The following is an 8109-nucleotide window of genomic DNA, read 5'->3' as shown; positions in this document are numbered from 1 at the left end:
ATAGCCTCTACCTGGCTGTTTTGGGGGACACACCTTGCAATCCCTGATCCAACACGTAATAAATCATTCCAGACAACCTGAGTCCATCATGCTAAGAAGAGGCCACTTAGAGATAGAGAGAAATACTGAAGGACCCCAGCTATGCCAGCTCCCAACTGTTTTGAGTCTTCCAGCATCAACTGCCAGACATGTGAGTGAGCAAAGAAAACCTGTCCCTGACATAGTGAAAAGTAACACCCCTCCATATAGGTGCCTCCACAGTACATGCATTATTCCCATAGAAAAGAAGTCCCACTAAAGATAGGCTCACATAAAAAATTAGAAACCACGTAAGGAAAGAAGCCACCACAAATGGGATAATTTACACTCTAGCAACTACAGATAAAGGAGTAATTTGAAAAAAACTTAAATAAATGTATTTAAAATGTTCAAAGAGATAATAGAAAGAAAAGATTTTTTAAGATAAAAGTAAGATACTATGAAAAAAGAACAGGTAGATTTGAAAAAGAACAAAATACAGATTCTAGAAATTTAAGCTATAGTAAGTCAAATAAAAATTTAATAGACATGTTAAATGGTAGACAATATAACTGCAAAAGAAACAGGGAATCGGATTATAGATCTGAGAAAATTACCCAAGACCACCACAGGGAACTAAAAAGATGGAAAGCATAAAAGAAAAATTAAAAGACACGGGGGACAGAATGAGAAACTCCAAACCATATCTAACAGGAGTTCTAGAATGAGGAAACAGAGAAAAATACATGGGGTGAGGGTGGGGAGTAACATTTGTGTACACGAGACTCAAAATTTTCCAGAATTGATGAAGGACATGCACTCTCAGGTTGAAAATACATATCAAGTCCTGAATAAGAGGTCTAAGAACAAAATTCACCTAGGCACAACCGATAATGCAGAACATCAACTGAAGAAAAAAAAAAATTAGAAGTTACTAGAGAGAAAAAAAAACCTATAAAGGAATAACAGTGGTAACAGTGAGACTGACCACAGACTTCTAATCACCAGCAGTAGCTACCAGAAGGTAATGCAATAGTAACTTCAAGATGTTGGAGTCAGTAAGTCAACTTAGAATTCCACAGCTGATGAAATTAGGATTTAAGAGTGACAGGGAAATGAGACTGAGGGTGACAGACACAGACAGAGAGAGTTTACTCACTGATCTTTGGTGAAACAACTACAAAAGAATGTTCTTCACCAAGACGGAAATTAAACGCAGGAAGAATGAGGTACAAAATACAGCTGGAAAAACACTGGTAAAATATGTTGGTTAATTTAATTAGGAATTTGACTCAATAGCAACTGGCTAAAATTTAATTAAGTAATAACTGTAAAAGTAGCAAAAATGATGACTAATTTAGTAGAGAATTTAAAAATAAGGGGAAATTAAAAGAATATGAGACAGCAACACATAGGTTATAGGAGAGAAACTTGAGAGTTAAAGTGTTTTACATGTTTTTGTCTCAGATTATCTTGACGGCAGGTGGATAGAGATATTGACTAACTTGTGACTTTGTACGTATATATGTTAGTATTTTAAGGGTGAGTACTAAGAATGAAATGTTGTTGTTGTGTGGCCATTAAGTCGATTCCTACTCAGAGCAACCCAATGTGACAGAGTAGAACTGTCCCATAGGATTTCCTAGGCTATAATCTTTACAGGAGCAGATTGCCAGGTCTTTACTCCTTCGGAGCAGCTGATGGGTTTAAACTGCTGATCTTTTGGTTAGCAGCCAAGTACTTAACCATTGCACCATGAGGGATCCTTAATAATGGAAATAAACCAAAAAGAAAAAAAAAAAAAAAAACCAAACCTGTTGCCTTTGAGTCAATTCTGACTCATAGTGACCCTACAGGACAGAGTAGAACTGACCCATAGGGTTTCCAAGGCCGTAAACCTTTACGGAAACAGACTGCCACATCTTTCTCCCTTGGAATGGCTAGTGGGCTTGAACTGTCGACCTTTCGGTTAGCAGCCAAGTGCTTGACCACTGCACCACCAGGGCTCCTAAGAATTGAAATAAAATCCCAAACAAAACCCATTGCTGTTGAGAAGGTTCCAATTCACAGCGATCCTATAGGACAGAGGAGAACTGCCCCATAGGGTTTCTAAAGCTGTAATCTTTATAGAAGCAGACTGCCACATCTTTCTCCTGCAGAGTGGCTGGTGGGTTTGATGCAGTTAGCAGCTGAGTACTTAATGACTGCACCACCGGGACTCCTTAAAAATTGAAATAAAAAACCCCAAAACCAAACTCACTGCTGTTGAGTCAATTCCGACTCATAGCCACCCTATGGAGGTATAAATTCCCAATCAGTGGAAGTGTTTAGAAAAAGGGAGTAAATTAAAAATAATAATAAAATTCAACCAACAAAATACAAAGCAAGAAAGGAGGAAAAGGAAGGTTAAATAAAAAACAAAATGAGAGAGTGCTAATACATCTAAATACAGTGAGCTTAAATGCAGTAGAGAGTGCTCGTTTGCAGCAAAATCTGTTCTCTCCATCTTCTGTAGTAATAGACATGTGGTTGGGATGTGACGGTCCAGCTAGTGGCCTCATTCCACGTTCCTTTACTGCTAGGTGTGGTCACGGAACTAAGTTCTGGCTAATGGGATGTGAGCAGATAAGAAGTGCGTCATTTCTCAGTCTAGGCCTTAAGTTGGGCTTATGCTTTCAGTTAGTTCTCTTCTTCCTTCCATGAGCTGGAATTTGTGAACCAGCTTCTATCATGCAGATAAGGGCAATGCCCAAGGAGATGGAATAACAATATGGAGCAAAGGAGCCTCTCCAACAACCAGGACCATGCATCTTGGACTGTAACACCAGAGAGAATAAACATTGTGTATGGGGGTGGGGGGGAGGGAGAGGACAGACGGTCTCTTCCTTACAACAACCTTTTACCATATTTAATATAAATGATAAATGAAAATAGATTAAAATCAACTATTAAAAGGCAGACTCAGAACAGATTAGTAAAATTAAAATTCGGCTGTTATTTACAAGGCACAAAAGAGCCTTTATGGCACAATGGTTAAGAGCTTGGCTGCTAACCGAAAGGTTGGTGGTTCAAACCCACCAGCCACCCTGCAGGAGAAAGATATGGCAGTCTGCTTCCATAAAGATTTCAGCCTTGGAAACCCTATGGGACGGTTCTACTCTGTTCTATAGGGTTGCTGTGAGTTGGAATCAATTTGATGGCAATGGGTTTGGTTTTCTGGGTTTTACAAGACATACTTACAACATAATGACACAGAATGGTTGAAAATAAAAAGATGGAAAGAGATACACCAGGCAACCACAAAAGAAACAAAAAGATAGCTATTGTTATCAGACAAAATAGAATTTAAGGTTAAAAAACAATGAGCAGGTAAACATGTAGTGAACTTAACTAGGCAAACTGGGTTATAGTCATGGCTCTGTGACTTCTACTGTGGGACCTCAGGCAAATTGCTTTATTTTCAAGCTTCAGTTTCTATCTCTATAAAAGGTGATAATATATTCTTTGCAGAATTGTGAGAATGAAATAAGATAACAAAAACCCTAACCAAACCCGCTGCTGTCGAGTTAATTCTGACTCATAGCAACCCTACAGGACAGAGTAGAACTCCCCCATAGGGTTTCCAAGGAGCTGCTGGTGGATTCAAACTGCCAGCCTTTTGGTTAGCAGTTATAGCTCTTGACCACTGTGCCACCAGGGCTCTGAAATAAGATAAGGCATGAGGAGCTGATATCCTATAGCTATAAAGCTATCAAACTACATCACATAATCAATTCAGTCAGCAATTATTTACTGAGTACCTACTATGTGTCAGGAACTGTACTGGGAACCATCCAGATGGAGATGTCAGTCATACTTGTCATCAGGGAGATTATATGTAAAAAGTAAGTCCAATGAAGTCTTCCAAGGCATTATGATGGGGAGGGGAGATTTATATACTGGAGAGGGTAGCCAGTTATAATCTGCAGCAGCGTCAAAAAAGATTTCATAAGGGAGATGACTCTTAGGCTGAATCTTAAAAGATGGGCACGTGTTGGGACAGACTGAGGAAGAGGAAAGGCATTCCATGAAACAGTACAGCATAAATATATACGGCCTATAAAGAAAGGAGCTCTGGGGACACAGTGGTTAAGAGCTCGGCTGCTAACCATAAAGGTCAGCAGTTCAAATCCACCAGCTGCTCCTTGAAAACCCTATGGGGCAGTTCTACCCTGTCCTATAGGGTCGCTATGAGTCAAAATCCACTCAATGACAACAGGTTTATATAGAAAACTCTGGTGTTTGATGAGATGGAGAAGGTGACAATGGCAAAGATATTGGGACTTTATCCTGCAGGCAGTGGGGAGCCATTTGAAGAGAACGATTAGCTCCATTTTGTAGTTTAGAAGGCTTACTTTGGCACCAATATGAGAGATTGGGAGTGAGGGGCTATGCAGTGGCGGGTGACTAGTTTAAAAAACCCATTGCCATTGGGTCAATGCTGACTCATAGCTACACTGCAGGACAGAGTAGAACTGCCCTTTAGGGTTCCCAAGGCTGTAAATCATTATGGAAGCTGACTCCCACATCTTTCTCCCATGGAGAAGCTAGTAGGTTTGAACCACTGACCTTTTGGTCAGCAGCCTTAACCACTGAGCAACCAGGGCTCCTACTAGTTTAGAAGCAGGGAGATTAATAAGGAAAGTACAGGCAGTCCCCGATTTACAAAGTATTCCAGTTACAATGAACTGTACTTATGATCATTTTTTTTTGCACGTCTTATCGTTAGTAATATTTTCTACATACAATGTTGCACCACGGAATTTGCTAATGTTATCATTCTCAGATGTTCACTCGCAGATGTTCAATGTTATGATTTACTGTTCAAAATACTGCCATAGAGCAGCCTAGGACCTGGTCTACAATGAAGTCGGTGTTGGTATCAGGAGTCTTAACGGACAGAAAGTTGGGCAATGTTCAACTCTAACAACATACGACAATTCAACTGCTCACATGCCCAACAGCCATTACTTGATAATACCCCAGGACATCCTCCTCACATAGGTGATCTAAATCAAGATGGAAAAGTGGTGTATCGACGTCTCAATACGACAGCTGTGATTCAGCCTATGGATCAAAATGCAATCGCCACCTTCAAGGCATACTACCTACAGACTACGTTTGCTCAGGCAATAGCTGCAACAGATGAAAGTACGGTAACATTACTTGATTTCTAGAAGAATTATTATACGTATTCTTCAGTGTATCCAGAACATTGCATCTTCCTGGAAGGAAGTTACAGGAAAATGCATACAGGGGATATGGAAAAATTGCTGAGTTATGTGAACACGCTCCAAGCATTTGATCAGGATAGTATGATGGAAGAGATCAGTGGAAAAATCATCCATATGGCAAGAACATTGTATTTAAAACTTGATATCACCAATATGGAACAACTAATAGATCACAAAGAAGGGGAATTGACAGATCAGGACTTAATGGATTTTGAAGAGGAAATAAATGCTGAAGAAGAAAGAAATAATTAGGAGGAGGAAGGAGTGAAGTTGTCAAAACATTTTACAGTGAAAGGATTAGCTTAAGCTTTTTGTAAACTAAATCAGAGGCTTCAGTTGCTTGGAAACATGGACACAAACACTGATTGCTTTGCTGAAGTGGATAGGCAGATTCTGGAAGCTGTGAGATGTTACTGCAAAATATATGAAGAAAAAAAAGAAAAGGACCTACAGACAACCCTAATTTTCTCACTAGAAACGCCACCCTCTTTCCCACAGATAATCCAGAACCTTCCACAATTGGAATTATTACTGCAACTGACAAAGCGACAATGTTGCCCAACTCTTCCTCATTGCCAGAGTAAATTCTTATGTTTTGTGTATTTTTTTATGTATGAATGTATTAAAATATATCTGTAACTTCATATGTAATGTTTCCAACCCCTAAAGACAAATACAAAACCAAAAACCAAACCCGTTGCCATCCAGTTGATTCCAACCCTATAGGACAGAACAGAACTGCACCATAGGGTTTCCAAGGAGCAGCTGGTGGATTCGAGCTATTGACCTTTGGTTAGCAGCCAAGCTCTAAGATCGGATTTATACAGATACTGATAATAAAAGGCAATAATAATAAAAAAAATTAGGTATTCCACTTACGTCAGAACCAACTTACAAAGAAGTCATCAGAACGGAACTCTGTTGTAAGTTGGGGACTGCCTGTAATGCAATGCTTCAGGGGCTTGAAACAAGGGATCTGAAATAAGGCAAGAGCAATGAAATGCAGGGAAGGTGATAGGAACAATGAGTGTCAGGGGAAGGGGTAAGGGAGTAGTCTTGGATGATTTTCAGGATTCTCTTTTGTTTGGCTGACTAGATGGATTGTGGTGACATTTACTGAGAATGAGATTAGAGACAGAAGACATATTAGCAAGAAAGCCAACTTCTGTTTTAAGCAAGTTGAGTTTAAGGCCCATGGGACATCTGGGTAGAGATTTCTGGTAAGAAGTTGGCTTTACAGAAATGGAGGGCTGGAGAGAGATCTGGAATAGAGAAGGAGATTTATGAGGTTTAGTACATGGTTTGCAGTTGAAGTCATGGGTGGGTCTGGATAAACCACTCCGTGTGCCCAAGTAGCATCAGAAACAGACCAGTGGAAGACTGTGTAGTCACCCCAACATTTAGGAGGTAGCAAAGGGGCTGAGCAGGAAATGGTCAGAGAACTTGGACACTGAAGAGTCATGGGAGCCAATGGAAGAGAGGGCTTCAACAATGAAAGTCTGGTCAACAATGACAATTGCTGGAAATATGTCTAGTAAGGAGAACTGGAAAAAATTCCAAAGGTTTAGGCAACTATTAAAGCCATGGGTGACCTCTGTAAGGGCTGTTTTGGTGGAATAGTGCGCACAGAAGCCCGTCTGCAGGGGCCTGAAAAATGAGTGGTAGATTAATATGTAGATGTGAGAATAATGAGAACAGCCTTTTATCTTCCTAGGACCTTGGCTCTGACGAGGTAGGGGATGGGGACAGACTGGATCAAGTAAGTTTTTTTTTTAAATTTTTCTCTGTCTTGAAACATGTGAATGAGTTTTAACATGATGATCAAGGACCTCGGAAGATGCCGGTAGATAGCCTGAAAGTCCAGAAGAGGACTTGTAAAGCCTCTTGGATTGAAACGAGATAGAAACCGTCTTTGATGCTACTAAGATGACCCAAAACGCTATTTGTAACTTTTTTTGCAAAAGGCAGGAGGAGGTGACTTGCCATTATATGGAGCACTCGCTGTGAACCATCCTCTTTCCCATGAGTGAGTGTAGTGCCGGAATTGGGAGAAGGCAGGTCGACTCCTCTTCGAAACCATAATTAAAAGAAATAAAAATAAAAAAGCACTCCCGCAAGATTAACCCATTTTGCAGGTGCCAACTCATCTGCAATTTTCTTAACATCACAAAGCCTATCCCTGGAGCAGCTTGTTCGCGAGAGGCTCTGGAGTACGATGATCTCGCCTGCTCTGCTGAAGTCGGTTACTGTCAAGTGCGATTTCTTTCCACTCTGGGCGCCCCGAGGAGGGGGAGGCGCCTGCAGCGCGGTCGACGGGCGTTTGGAGGCAGGCCGCCGGGGACTGCAAGCACCGGGAAAGGAAAAGGGGTGCGGGGAGGCGTCTCCCAGGACTCGCGGCGACCGCTGTCCCCCGCGCCAGCCCGCCCCAGCCGGGCTTTCCCCGCCGCTCGGCAAGCGGCCGCCGGGTACCCGTGACCACCCGGCGACCGCTTTCGGTTCCGCGCCTTATAAGGCCTGACAGGAGGGTCACGTGCGCCCCGGGCCGCCCGCCGGGAGGAGGGGGCGGCGGGGGGAGGGGCGGGAAGCGGGGAGGAAAAGGGGAGGGAGCCGGGGGCGGGGGAAGGCGCGAGGGGCGGATTCTGCGGCCGTGGGAGGCGGCCGCGGCGGAGCGGAGCGCTCGGAGCCGCGGAAGGGAGCAGGACCGCGGAGGAGGAGGAGGAGCAGGAGGAGAAAGGGACCGGCACGGGGGCGGGAGAGCGCGGCGCGGCGGAAGCCAGAGACGTCGGGAGGACCGGTGGCTGCCCCGGGCGGGAACCGG

This window comes from Trichechus manatus, unplaced genomic scaffold (genome assembly GCF_000243295.1).
Source record: "Trichechus manatus latirostris isolate Lorelei unplaced genomic scaffold, TriManLat1.0 scaffold00044, whole genome shotgun sequence".
NCBI lineage: Eukaryota > Metazoa > Chordata > Mammalia > Sirenia > Trichechidae > Trichechus > Trichechus manatus.
Note: the sequence above shows the minus strand (reverse complement) of the source record.